This window comes from Bombus vosnesenskii, unplaced genomic scaffold (genome assembly GCF_011952255.1).
Source record: "Bombus vosnesenskii isolate JDL3184/JDL3185 unplaced genomic scaffold, Bvos_JDL3184-5_v1.1 scf7180000013316, whole genome shotgun sequence".
Lineage (NCBI taxonomy): Eukaryota > Metazoa > Arthropoda > Insecta > Hymenoptera > Apidae > Bombus > Bombus vosnesenskii.
Window position 1 is genome coordinate 4,224,966 of NW_022882962.1, and position 14,779 is coordinate 4,239,744.

At 42.7% G+C, this 14,779-nt stretch overlaps 1 protein-coding gene across 5 annotated transcripts in view; it reads right to left on the bottom strand.

Annotated features, from left to right (window-relative positions):
* Positions 1-14,779, bottom strand: part of LOC117235535 (receptor-type guanylate cyclase Gyc76C-like) — a 100,565-nt gene that overhangs the window by 59,149 nt on the left and 26,637 nt on the right. The window contains exon 1 of one of the 5 annotated variants that reach the window (XM_033497667.1): positions 10,094-10,605. The exons of 2 other annotated variants lie outside the window; for them this stretch is intronic. The gene's annotated coding sequence lies outside the window, so the exon portion shown is untranslated. Of the gene's footprint in view, positions 1-849; positions 1,003-10,093; positions 10,606-14,779 lie in introns of those variants that run through there. 2 more of the 5 variants (XM_033497668.1, XM_033497666.1) reach the window with 2 other exon arrangements.

Sequence of the window (14,779 nt, forward strand, 5' to 3'; positions counted from 1 at the left end):
TAAGGAGAAAAAAAGAAAAAAATCTGTCGATGAGACCACGATGATTTGGAGTCGATTTTTCGATCGATAACGAGTTACTTCGACAAATTCCTTCTTCCTAAAGTTAATAATATTTGTTACAACAGTCGAGGAATTAGTACGTATTTCATTCGCATAAGATAAATAAGTTATAAAAGATACATATTTAACAGCATTATAAAACGAAGGATTGCATAAATATACATGCACTGAATAACTTATATAGGCAACGATCGGGAAACTCATCACAAGGAAATTATCACAAGAGCCACTATTCAAGTATAACACGCGACGACATACCAACGGGACGACAGATATGTTAATTTCTCAATTATCATTCAATATCGTTCTTAAATTAACCGCAACGTTCTCTACAGCCGCAAAGACTACACGTTACTAAATAGACTCTTGTCGAACCTAATTCCTCGAGTCCCTCGAGTCTCTCGAATGATAAACAAATGGATCTAACATAGAAGTGCCTCACAAAAAGCGAATTCCAATCGAATTCCTCGTCGCATCCTTATCTCCGGCGTGGCTATAAAAAGAAACGTTCAACTTCGACTAAGAGCATTAGTTGTTCATCCATAACTACTACACAACCTACAAATTCCTCTAACTACATATTCTCCGAATGGTCGATCAACAAAGCGCAAAAAGCACGTAGCCAATCGTTCCGGAACTCTCTGTCGGTCGAACGTGGAACGCGTAATTCTGCTTGCGTTCTCGAGTTGGAAAACACACACCTGGCTGGCGCGTGTCACGTTCATTTAAGAGCGGTCATGTTGACGCGGGGCTCGTAAATGTAATCGCGTCAATTAAGGCGACACTTACGGATTTCTAATCGGCTGACCCATACGTGCCGGATTATGTCAGCTGTTGGCACGTCGACGATTTTAATCGATTGATTCACGCAAAAGCGCGCTCACGGCGACACGTTCCTCTCTCCTTTTCATGCCATACTTCTTTCTGCTCTCACCTTTTTTTCTCTCTTTTTCGTCCTTTTTCTTCCTGCCTTTCATATTCCCGTGTTCGTGCGCGATTTATATAACACCGCGAATGAGGATCATGTATTAATTAGAGCGGTAGTAGGCAGCTACGTCGTCACGCGGCCCTCGGAAAAAGCTGCGCTCAATTGCATCTTCGATTTACACGCGGATCAAAGAGGTAATCTGGGAATAAGAACCGTGTCGATAGACTGCGTGTATCGAAGCTGCGCGATAAGCGGGCTCGTCGATATCAGAATTACAAGAACATAGATATGATAATACACGAAGCTTCGATTTAGAGTAGAATTGGAACAGGTTGAGGCGACGGCTAGTTCCACCTTCTACGAGCAGTCAAGCTTCGACAAAAACTGGATCCAGCATCGGACAGTCTCGGAGATGTCTAGAGCTAACAGATCAAGGCCCAACTATGCTTAACGCGGGTCTCCATTGTTCGGGGCCAGGAAGTTGCCTCCTTTGGACCTTTGCCTGCATTCAGACGCACTCATGCTTATTTTCTCAAATAATACCGATCCCTTATTTTAGACAGCTCAACCGGAGCCAGCTCATTGTTGGAATCTATTTCTAGATTCTTTCTTCCTAAGTCCTTAATTCATGATAGAGAAATTAGAACTTAATCGTTCTGTAAGAGAAGAACGAGGATCGTAGTGGCCATGCTTCGATCCCAAAAGGAATCGAGTTTCGACTGAATGAGCATCGCGATGAGTACGGAACACCCACATGGTCTCGTGAAAGGTATAGAACGTAGGTGATTTCACTATTCTGGCACACGATGCGATGCATCGGATAAGGGAGACGAGGCAGAGTCCAGATATAGACCTGCTGTAGGTAATAGTTCGGTAGGTGGTAGTGGTAGCGCGAGCGGTAGGACCGGTAGGTTTGGTTTACTTCAAGTTCGTTGCGGCCAGCCGGTTCGCCACTTTTCTTCTTCGTCTCTTCCTCTTCCTTTTTCCCTCCCGGGCATTTTTCTCCTTTTTTGCCCTCTCCTTCCCTTCTTCTGCTATTTCCTCCTCGTTCATGATCTCCCACCGCTTGGTCGTTGATCTCCCCCTTTCCCGCCTCCTTTTGCTTACTCCAGCATCCCTCTGTCTCCAACTTTCTCACTCTATTCCATTGGAAGATATTTATTTTAATGCGAAGCTGAGGTGTAACAAAAAGGTATCGGTTAAAATCGGCTCCTTCGGCATCGCGAACGCGATAACATCGACAAACCGCGTAGTTGGCTTCCGTGAAATATTAGAGGTGCCCCAGCCCCGGCTGCTACTACTGCTACTGATAGCCTGTCCTCTTCGTTTCACGAACGCAGAGTGGAACGAAGGGGAGGGACAAGGGGGAGAATTGCTCGTCAGCCGCAGAATGGTGGGAACGGAAAGAAAATCTCGAAGAGCCTCTTTGTAGATACCGACGACTTTGATAGAGGCGTGTCCACGTCGACAACCTACCATTAGGATGAATAAGCATATCTTTATGAGATCTCAACAAACTGCGATCTTCTTCTTCTATTGATTACCTTTTTACTTCTTAAATAACCCACGAATCTTAAGAACAGTTCGCTCTTCCAAAGGGCACGCCATTTTGTCTAATTGACTTCTGACATTATAGTAACTCTGTAGTAGGTATAATTATAATTTTTACAACATCTTCGAAATATACGCGAATGAAATTTTAAAGTCGCGTTAAAGTGGCTTGAAATAAACACGAGATGAGCCGAGTTTGGAATTGCAGACGACATTCAGGACGATGTCCCGTCAACTAGAATTAACCAGAAGCACAAGGTTGCATAATGCGTAATAAAAATACACGTTACTGTTACCTTACTTTAATTGCTGCATTATCCTACTACCTTGTAGCGCCAATTTCCATTTTTACTACGCTCACTTTTGTTACCCAATTATTACCAAACATAACCATCAGCGGTTTCATTATACACCGGCAAAAAGTAAATTGGTTCCACCATGTATCTCCCACGAATAGGAGCACGCGCGCATGCGCCCGCGCAGCCAGAAAAAAGAGCGCAGAAATCAAAGTATATGTAGCATGACTGACATACGTCTCCGGCCGAGTATCAATTGTGAGCGTGTTTCACCGAAGCAATAAGAAACTCTATCTGTCGGAATCTCCATTGCCGAGACAATATCCATTATTATATTACATCATTGCGTAATCGACGTTTACGGTTTTATAGGACTGGCCTCGCGCGCACGCCGCGCGCGTCCAGCAAACTCGAGGAATCGGGGCCGTTCGGAATGTTCCGTGAAAGCTCGGATTCCACCGATCGCACTGGCAGACATACTGGCAGCACCAGAATTTCCCGGTATTCGTGGAAGTTAAATGGTACATACGTACGTGAAAGAGAGAAAAAAGAAGTATGTTTGACGCGCGCACAGCCGATCATTGCGAATTATCCGTCATGATGCAAGACCCGCGTCCTGAAGTTCGAACCATATGCGAAATATCGTTTCTAAAAGCGATTCGCGTCTCGATCTAGTTCTTTCGAACTTCGCGCTCAATTTCGTATCCGCTAATTAGTTAGAGGTTCTTCGATTTTTCGCATTCGTTTTTATTAAGAAAGAGAAAGAATGAAGAGGACGATTTCTTCCATAAATTTCTCGTTTGATAGGAAAACCCCTGGGGACGAGGGAATCACGGATTGGGGGTTTTAAGACCGTTTCGCATGGAACTGGTTCTAACGGAGTTTTATGCGGCTCGCGGTGGACCAGTTTTGCGGCCGTCAATGAAGTGCACTGTACACGAGTCGCGAGCGCACTCGAGGCGGCGAAGAGGGGCGGCTGGTGCTGCTGCTGCTGCACGCAGTGCACATAGTCCAGTGTCCAGTGCCGAGAGAACCAGTCATTGGCCGATCGGCCAATCGCGTCACGGACCAAAAGAAGACGACCGCCGGTCGCTCGTTTCGAATGGTTCGCCATGAGTCGATTCGTGCGACGATCTATCTTCTCTCCTCTCTCGCTCTCGTCACTCTTCCTCGTCTTTCCTTATCACGTATGCACCACACACATACACATATACGCACACGCGATTCTCCGTTCTCTCTGTCTCCACTCTCCCCCTCCCCTTCTATCATCCCCTCCTTCTTTTTCTTCTTTTTCTCCGGTCTTGTATCTCGTTCTTTCTTTCATCCGTGTTCCTCTCCTCGTCCGCCTAACTTGCTTCTTTGTCTTTCTTCCTTGCTCGTACGTTGCGTGGCCGCTCTTCTCTTTTCATTGGTCTCTCCTCATTGCAAAGTGCCGTAATATTCTCCTGCCGGAGTTATTTTCGTCGCGCTCACCCAACCAGCTCTCCCGAGGCGGCATTGCACGGGTTGCTCTCTGCGCATTGTCTCGAGGCCCCTGCTGGAGTAACTGGATTTCCAGGCTAGCAAGGCGATCGCTGCCGATACCGCCGATCTTCCCACTTTGCTTTTGTCTCTCCCCTTCTGCTTCTTCTTCCCTAAGCTCAACCTCCACCTTCACGGCGAGTTTTTCTACCCAAGCAAAGAGAAGCGTTCGACGGTACACGTTTGGACGTTTGCCAAACTTATCGAATAATCACTACGATTAATCTCAATTCCTATCACGTTTCGTTTCATTTCAACGATGGAAATTCGTTTTGTTTCAACGACCTTTTAATTTTAATAAATGCGATTCGGTGCGTCGTGCGCGTAAACGCAATACCGTAAGCATTTGCATTAATTTAGGATTCGTGATAAATTGTAAATTAAGAAAAAGAATAGGATTTGCATTGTTGTGGCCATTTCAGGAAATCATCTTCGCTCGATCAACGAAAAGAGACGCTCAAGGGGTCGAAGCGGTCGAGAGCGGCTCGGTAAACCACAGTGCCGCTTTTAGACTCGTTAAATACATCTGCAGATCGTTAATCGGGACCTGAATGAAAGGAACATCATGATCAGCCGAGACAACCGTGCTCGTAATCTCTCGTGTACACATTGCGGACCCGTACACCGTCCTCGGTAGTGTGTGCTGACCACGCGCGCACGTGTGAGTGCCACTCGTTACTTAATGCTTACTTATGTCGGCGCATTACTCGTTAGTCATTACTCAACCACCCTTATGCCGTACAACACACAGCAGCGCTTTTGATATTTCTCGGATCACGCAAGCCGCTGAACCGAAAATTAAAGACACCGCGCGTCGTTGTAACATTGAAAAGTAACCGTGCTGGCGGAATCGAGAATATTTATTAATCTCAGCCCATGAATTTTTAGCGTTACGTTTCCAACAATATCGCGGCATTCCATCGGCTGTTTTGCATGACGACTTAATTAGAGAGAACGGTATCAATGGAATTTTCACTCGTAGAAAATCATCGAACGAGCAATTATGGAATTTTGCTCGTATTTTTCCTTTTTTGTTTTGATACGACATTCTAAATATTTTACACAAATCTTAAATCAAGGACTTTTTGCTTAAATTGGATATACATAGACTTACGAAAGTATTCGAACACGCGTAGATATCTTTTACGAATATATATTATTTTGAAATTTTACTAACACTTTGCGATAAATATTTTGTAATTCCTATACGTTTCTTTAGATTGGTTTCAAGCTTGACCAATATAACCTTGGTTTATTAAAAATTCCAAAACGTTTTACATAACACGTATAATGTTTATATAAATATGAAATCTGTCTATGATAAAATGTCCAAATATTTTCGACTGCTTGTGTATTATTTCGTGTAATGCATTGGAAGGATAGCGTCGTATTACGTTATGGATTTCATTCGTGTTTTACATACCTGCGTTACACACAGTGTAAACAAAACGTGCGAACATCAAGTGACTTTAGTGTTGCATAACCAGCCACGACTTCGACTGTGATAACGATAAAATTCCATTTTCATAAAGCTTTCGGTTCACGGGCTACTTTTGCCATCGATAAACTCTTCAAATGAGATACAACGTATCGTCGTGTTCTACAGTGAATAATTAAGTTATACATAGAACAAGATAAGTAGCAACCGATTACATGTAACTTGGAAAGAACATCGAATCCCTCTTATCCCGTCGAATCGGCCAAGGGTTAAAAGTCAAAGAAAAAACGCTGGTATCGCGTAGGAACTGGCTACTCCGAAAGATTCGTAAAAACTGTGCAATCATGACTGCTTAGCTCATTCTACGTTTTATTAATTTCTCCCGAACGGACTGGCACAGGTCAATCGCGTAATTTCAGTGCTCGCGCGAAGCATATAGCGCTAATTACGGCCATTAAGCACGGCGAATACTTAGCTTAACTGATTAATTAGAAAGCACGTTTTTTTTCCACGCTCGAATCGTGGCCGTGCGCGCTCGTACGCGCGCTCGACTCGCATACAATAAGATTTCAGTTCAACTAGAAACACGGAATCGGTTCTTTTTTTCATTCTATATGAGATAGAATTATCTATGTCAATCTGTCAGGTTAATCAATATCTCACCGTAGCGATTTCGTTTCGTTCTTTCTTCGTTATAGATCGAGATCTGTTATATGATTGGCGATTAAGAAGCCAGTTAGAAGTTAAACTAATCAACTATAATTTTTAGAAATTTTCAATTCTGCTGTCACGTTAGATATGATTAGGTCGTTATATATATTTGGAATTATGTATAATTCTCGCTAGAAGCTAATCATAGAATTATAGATAAGTTTTATCCCATTTGTAAACAACTCTTATAAATAACGAAATGTTCTTACGAATATCTTGTACTTTCTGTATACACTTTCAGATTTGTTTCAAACTTTACCGATACAGCCAGGATAACCGAGTCTCGCTACAACTTGTTAATTTAAACTTAAATTTAAATTAAAATTAAAAAATGTATAACACTCGTCATATATTCGTACAAAGTTTCTGTAAGTGTTCGAATATTTTCATGAACTACTTATGCCCGTGAGTACAGAGAATAGCAGGATGGAACGAATATCTCCGGTGGATACAAATGCGGTGCGATGATATTAAACTGCTCGCATTAATTGCCATTAGATATATCGGACATCATACATCTGCATCGCGCCACTATCTCGTCTATCGAGATATAAAGGGAGACCAGAAGCTAACGAGAAAGAGAGAGAGAAAGAGAGAGAGAGAGAGAGAGAGAAAGAGAAGGCACGAGTCTGAAGCGTAGCGGTTTCTCTCAAGATTTATTGCCCGTGCTCGCAATTTACGCGCGTGTATCCTGAACTGAAATTATGCAAAACAGTCGCGGCCTGACAAGTGGCATTTTTATCGGAAGACCCATTATAAAATATCGAGTAGGCACGCGGAGCGCACACCAGAGAGCGCAGCGTAACGCACGCAGCGACGAGTTGTTGCTCGCGCTGTTACGCGCCACATGTTGTTTCACGTTTTCGCGTGAACCGTGTCGTTACTTCGTATCACGATGAAGTCGAACGAGTAAAGTTAACCGAGATGGTGAGCTACTTGAATAGAGTTGTAGATAGGATTTTTACAGGTGTCTCGCCGGTTTTAATCCTCCTTCGTTAAGCGCAACTGTTTTTCTTCTGGACTCATTCCCGTCTCCAGTCTCCAGCTACACGTGTCCTATTTTCCTTTCTTCCTTCTCTCTTTAAAGCTCTTCTCTTATTCAATTTGCTTCGCAACATGACCATACACTCATGTACGGACATTGTTATGCAAAAAGTAAAAAGTAATTCGGCGGTAAAAGCGATTTTGCATTAAATGAAATGTAAATGCACGGAACATTAATCAAGCGTAACGACGTTGGAGAACCGAGCGCGGAAAATACTGAACATTTTCAAGGCCCGGTTTCTTTTCGCATAACCGAGTAATTTTATTAAAAAGAAAATAAAGAAGTAAGATTTGTTCGATGTGGAAACGCGTGTAGCAATAAGTTGAGGTTGAGCTAGCAGGGCCACCTGTTTGAGAGGTCTAACAATGTTGCTGCTTAACAGTGGTATAGCGGTCAACAAAGAGGTTAAGCATCGACATTCGGAATAATTAAGTTCATTAAACGTCTCTGCTGGTACGGTCGTTCCACCGAGTCGCTTTTGAACGGCGTACGATGAAAAGCTATTGTTTGGTTGCCGACAACGGCGAGCATCTCTCCTGGACAATATTTATCGTTGCAACCTTTGCTCCGTAGCTTCCAAGCGAATTTTATTTTCTCGAATTACCAGCGTCCACGAAGCTGATCGAACGGGAGAAAACATGACACCGAGATTCTCTCATTTTCGTATTCGTATCATGAATTTATTCCATTTGTTAAAATCGTTTTTTATCCACGCCTAGTAGAACACACACGATCGAACGAGAAAATACACGCGAATTTACCGACGCAGAAAAGTCGGTAATCGACCTACATATTTTTCGATTCCATATTTCACGGTCCCATTACGGGAACGAGATCGCGTCGATATACATTGTACGTAAGTTGAAGATTTATTGGGGCACAAATTACGTTTCGAGACGCTCGCGATATCGTTTAGGATCGTGTAACATGCACTGTTTACATTTTCATTAACTCCTATAAAATTGTCGTCTAAAACCATGCGCAAACAGCGATAACCAACCGAATGAAATTTTTTGACGTCCGAAAGTACCGACTATGACTCAGCTCGGTCGTAGCGACGCCACGTGTGAATTCGAAAAAATATTAATCTTCCTCGAATCCTCTTCGACGAACGAGAAACAGTCAACAAACCGATGACACCTGCGTTACATACTAAACCAGAACTGATTCAAGAGTAGAAATATATATATGATACACCGCGCACGAAGAAGCGAGCGGGTTGAAACGCGGAAAGCCTCGATGGAAATTTTCCTCTACGTTCTCTCTTATCTGCTCGTTAAGTAAACTGTTAACGGTTAGAATACGGTGGACCCTGGGACGCGATACATCAGACGTTGTCGCTCTAGTATATTTCTCAAGTTCCGTGGCGTCGTCGCAGCCGCAACTTGATTTCGTTTGCTCTTATACGTCAGAGATTCGTGTATCAGAGCCAAGCGACGAAAATACGTTGTTTCGATACGCTGATTACGAGAGAGAAAGAGAGAGAGAGAGAGAGAGGGGGGAGGGGAAGAGAGAGAGAGAGAGAGAGCAAATACTACATCGAACCCTTCCAATACGAGCACGCGTATACATATATATGTATTCTAAAATGTTTTTTCTGCTGAAGCTTTTTACCGCTATGCGATTAATCAGCATTCCTAAACGTACATATATGTGGTAAATATACACGTATTTGTACACAACAGAACGAAAATACTAGTAGTCAGACTATACAACGTAATCACGAATCGTTTGCTAGCTCATTTCCTGAACGAACGTTTGACGTAGAAGAGACGCGTCAACACGATGTATACACGTTCCGGAAATACATGACGGGCCCGGGAGCACAAAGAAATTTTAGATTTCCATCACAAGGCGCGTGTCAGCCTTCCATAAAAATTTGTTGTCGCGTTATACACGTCGTCGCAGCAGCCGCGATGCACTTTACCCGCGTCAGGGGGCCTCGCACGCGCTATCACTTCCTCTATGTAGTATTATTCATGAACATATAATACGTATATAATGCTCATGAATAAGAGATTTGACACGCGCCCTTCTTATTGTTAAGTATTCGACCTTTCCGCTGAAGTACAGAGGACTACTAGAAAATGAATCTATTTTATATATATATACACACACACACACGCACACACACACATATATATATATATATATATGTATGTACATATCATAATATAATCATCGTTGAACCATCGGTATTGTCATTAAACCATAGTGCTGCCACACGCGCGCGTATAGATCGAGTGACACTCGAGAAATTTTGTCAAAGGAATTTCCTTTGAGCAGCTGGCGCTCATCCAATCGTTTACTCTAGCGAATGCCTGCTAGAAACCGTCCTATTCGCTCGTGTGTACCGCGTATCGCACCACTATTCCCGCCGGTTCCCTCTCGCGATCACGAGAGAGAGAGAAAGCAACGTGTGTACCACATGAGAAAGAGAGGAGACAGGAGTGAGAAGCGAAGAAAGTAAGGAAAGAAGAGGATAAGAGAAAGAAGCTGCGAGTGGGGAGTCTTCACACGGGGCGCACACGGTTCTCTGTTACCTGCGACTCGTGGCCGTGTCCAGCATGGTAATCCAATCCTGCGGATGGGGGGCTACCTCGTCATCCCTGCTGGTCTTTCGTTGACCGATCGCGAAAAGTCGAGGAACTTCACTTAACAGTTATTTCCGTCCTTCGTCAGGCACTACTCGTTGGAAAATAAAATCACTCCACTCGCACGATTGGCCGCGCGGCTCGTCTACGTACGAGAGAACGCGGAAGGACGCCTTTACTGGCGCGAAGACGACGCACTTCTATCCGCCAAGTTTTTCTTTTTCGTCTTTTTTCCTTGCCCTTTTCCCACGGAACGTGGTGTAAATACGTGCACTGCCCGCGGCCAACGAAACGTCGAACACCACACGCTATATCGGTATACGCGCGATCCACGATCCACAACGAAATCACAGATTCGTTTTACGAAGACGAAACGCGCCACCGAGACAGCCAATCGTTATACTCTTACAAACAACCGTACGCAAGCAGAGGCCGCAATATACTGAACGAACACATGATTCCGAAGGGGTCTAGTGTCGCCGTACGGCGTGCAGGTGGCAGCACCGGAGCGGCGCTCCGATCGAGATCGGCAGTACACCGAATCTTCGAAAAACTCGCCGACTATTTTCGCTTTTCTCATAAAAATTACCGCGAAATCGACGCGAATGTGGGTGAATGAGTGTGATACGTGTCTTGGAATTTTATAGCCTTCGAACGGAAGTCAATGGTACTCGCTCGAGCCACCGGTGTCAAACAACTATCAAGGCCGAGCATGATCCGACTGAACGCGAATTAATGTAAGTGCATGTTTACTATAGCAGATAATTTGTACGTATTTGGAAATCACAACGACCTACTAAATATTAATATCGTTTTCATCGAATTCGTGGGATTCGAATGTGTTCACGTCGTTAGATCTTGGTTACGTTATCGGAACACTTTTTAGGCTAATCAAAGCTCGCTGATTATGGCGGGAAAAAATATTCCCCTTAAATAGATGTCTCTATCGAAAGTGTACTTTTTTGTGCATGTAGAAGGCGCTGTAACTGTCTTAAAATTGTTCGTTTCCATTAATCGAATCTAACCCTTAAAGTTTGAATTATCACTTGTTTTATGATATCATAATTTTTTATTAACGAAAATTGAAATTTCCTCAAAATTTCCATATAAAATTTTTACAACTGTATTTCAATAAAATTATACATATATGATCCGTAAGAAACAAGATACGTACTTTATAACTCTAGCGTTGGCAAAAATCGAGCGCCGAGTTTCATCAACGATATCTAGTTAGCAAATAAAATGCCACACCGGGTCAAATGAATTATATCACAGGCGAGTTTAGGTGACGACACGAGGTACAGAGGAGTAGATGTTTCGTCATTAGTTTACAATGAGCTAAGGATATTTTTAGAAAGCCAAAAGTTTGCCGTTATCGCGACCACGCGGTTATCACATTCGTCTTGCTATTCTGCACTTTTATGTATTTATGTGTCTTTCTTTCCTTCCAGTCGTAAAATGCTTTCGAATGAAATAAAACTGATAAATCAAAGATCGCACAAGGAGGGGACTATAATTTACGCACAGCTTTACGACTCGCACAGTTCTTAACCATCTCGAAAATATAATTTCTTTGTTCGAACAAATGCTACGTTTTGAATTAGCATTTCTTTGCTTATGACCATCAGTTTTTTAATAAAATAGCCGTATAAAATTTCGAGGCTCGTGGCGTGCAACAGGTTGCGAGAAATAACGCATCGAAGATCTAGTTTACACTCTAATTGTTTGCAAATCTGTAGTCGGCTGGAAGTAATCTTGTTTATAAGACGAAGTTAAGAGGCCTAGTGGTATTTACTTATTTCCTCCGACACTTTGGTTTCTGGTTACGTACTGTAACCGCGATTGATAGTGAAAGCTGCGCGTTTTATCAGCACGGAATGCATACCTACCATATTTTCTCGCTACTGTAATCGTTCTACCATACGAATTTCCTTTCTTTCCTCTCTTTTCCTTTTTTTTTCTACCAGACAAGGAATGTCAACGTTTTTCAACAGCTAATTGACTGGTCGCAAGTTAATTGCCATAATTTTCTAGTACTTATTATTATGTATCAGTATGCAAAATTTCCAACGAGCGCAAGTGCATACCGTGAACATGCTAACTTACGATTGTTCGTACATTAACGTAGGATGTAATAGCGTAGCGCACGAATGCCTTTATTACGCGCGTACACTGTTAATGCACGTGCTCTGCTGTATGCGCGTAAATACGAACGATAATGCAATGCGTTACGTTGCAGAGAAAGTAGCGTCCGATAAACGAGATATCAAAACATAAAAGTTTCGATAGATAGCTTCTTGTCTCCAATTTAACTAGATTTTCTATCTTTCCCTTTTCCCACTAAATTTATACCAATTGAAAATTCTCTCGTAGAGTTCTCCCGTGTTTATCTAATTTATGGTAATAAATGTTTCTCTGTACGATTTAGTTTGTGTTCGAAGTCGGACTATAGTGGTCAAAGTAAAAGATTCTCGCGCGAAAGATGGTCATGCCTCCTTCTTGAAGCAACAGACCGTCCCCCTATCTCGTTCAATTAATTTCTCGGCCGAGTTCGTTTGTACCTCTCTTCCTCCCGCTATCTTCCTATAAATTTTCCAATGTTGCAGCGTCACTTTCTGCACTCGCGATAAAATTCTTTCCGCCCTGTGCCGCGAGGTAACACGATTTTGGATTTCACCGTTCGGGCCGATCGTTTATGGTCGGTCGGTGGAATTCTTCTTTCAACGAGTGTTTGTCCGATGCGCCTTGTTTTCGCGACGTTTTCAGCCGGAGATCGCACTATTCGGAAAGCAGAAATCTCAATTGAATACAGACCTGTGTACTTGTGTACACAACCACAGTTAGCAACAGTGACGTAGACGACGACGCACAGAAGCGGCGATTGGCTGGTAAAACAGTTGCTATCTTATCTTTTTCCCCGTGAGTGTCAACACTCGCCGCTCGGCGCGTACAATCTAGCGTGCACAGGGAGCGTGTAACTTTTGCGGCCTCCGTCGCCAGCAGCAACATTTTTTTCTTCCACGTTGTCTCAGGCTTATTTCCTGACATTTCATCGCTCTTGTACTTTTAAGTCGCGTTCGAACTGTTCAAGTTAGTCGAGTTCAAGTCGATTAAGTTCAAACAACCTGATTTCAGAAGGATTTTTTTCATGGATAGTAAAAAGGATGCTGTTATGGTCATTATGAATGTATGTAAAATGTTTATACTAATTATATATACATATATATATATATTCAAATACATAATTTACGAGCATCTGAATGTGCTTAACTCAGAAATCCATCCGAACGTTCACTCTGTTTGGGTTTTTATCGAAAATAGTTAGTTGATCGATGACGTGTGTGAGTCAGTAAGGGAACACGGCTGCCTAATTACAAGTACATTATCAAGGTAAGAACCTGCCCACTATCTGCTCCGCGTTACTTTTCGCGGATTCGTCTCCGTTGTTCCGTTAAACGCGATTCTCATTTGGGATTAATTCGACGATAATTAAAAAGCAAATTGACGAAAGGTCGTACGTTTTACACGATTATAGACGTTGTCGTGTTTTAATTAAAATATCGAACAATTTGTTAGCGGGAGATGTTCGTCGAGTATACTTTGAAGTATATTAGAAAAGATCGGATATGATTTCTTTTCCCTGTTGTTGAAACGTGAGTTTGTTTTGATCTCGTTGTACCAGTTTCGTTGACTTGTCGGATAATTTCGCGATCATAGGGAAGAGATTTATCGCGGAAAAGGCACGCGAGGCATTCGAGCTGGCTTGGTCGGCGAGTCGCGAATCGTGCCGATGGAAATCAGGTTAAATGACAACGAACGTAGCCTCACGATCGAACGTGTCGAATCGCGACGAGTTTATTTTCAGCTCGGTCTAAGCTTGCGCATATCTTATGTAAAGTAACCGCGTGTGCGTGGACAACAGGTCGTTTGAGCCACAGGTGCGGTACCTTGTAGAAAGATGCAACACGCTACACCGATTGTGAGTAACCCGTTGGCAGGAGAACTTCCATCAAGAAAATGCGATAGATTTCATTCAATAAAATAGTCCGTCCTTCTTCCGCTATAACGAAATTTTATTTAGTGCAAAGTTGTGAAAAGATATGACAACGACGATGGGATAAGTGCCAATCTATAGAAACAAAAGAACGTGGTACAGTAAGGATGCGTATAATGAGAGTTCATTGATTTACCCCATTAGCTATTTTTCGTTTGTGTAATAAATGACGTTGTATAAGAGAAGAGTTGTAGCGGGAGATTCGATCAACGAATATTAATCGGACAGTAAAGTCAAAAATTGTGTTCGAGTAAACGAAATTCCTACGAACGAAGTTGTTATTTTCCTTGTGACTTGTTCGTTTCGCGCCAAAATGGAATTTTATTCTATCGCAAATCTCTCCTCCCCTTCTGTGTCGTTTCTAATCGCGTATGTCTGTACGCGCAACAACGATGATCTAATTGCTGGTAATCGAGCCGCTCCTTTTCATTCGAGAACGACAACGATGAACCGCGTAGATTAGCATTCTCCTATCAAAATTTTTTACCACTCTGAACGTATTGTTCTACGGCGGATGAAGATAATTCCGTGTCTATAAATAGAAACACAGGCTGGCAGAAGGAGAACCTAATAAAAGTACG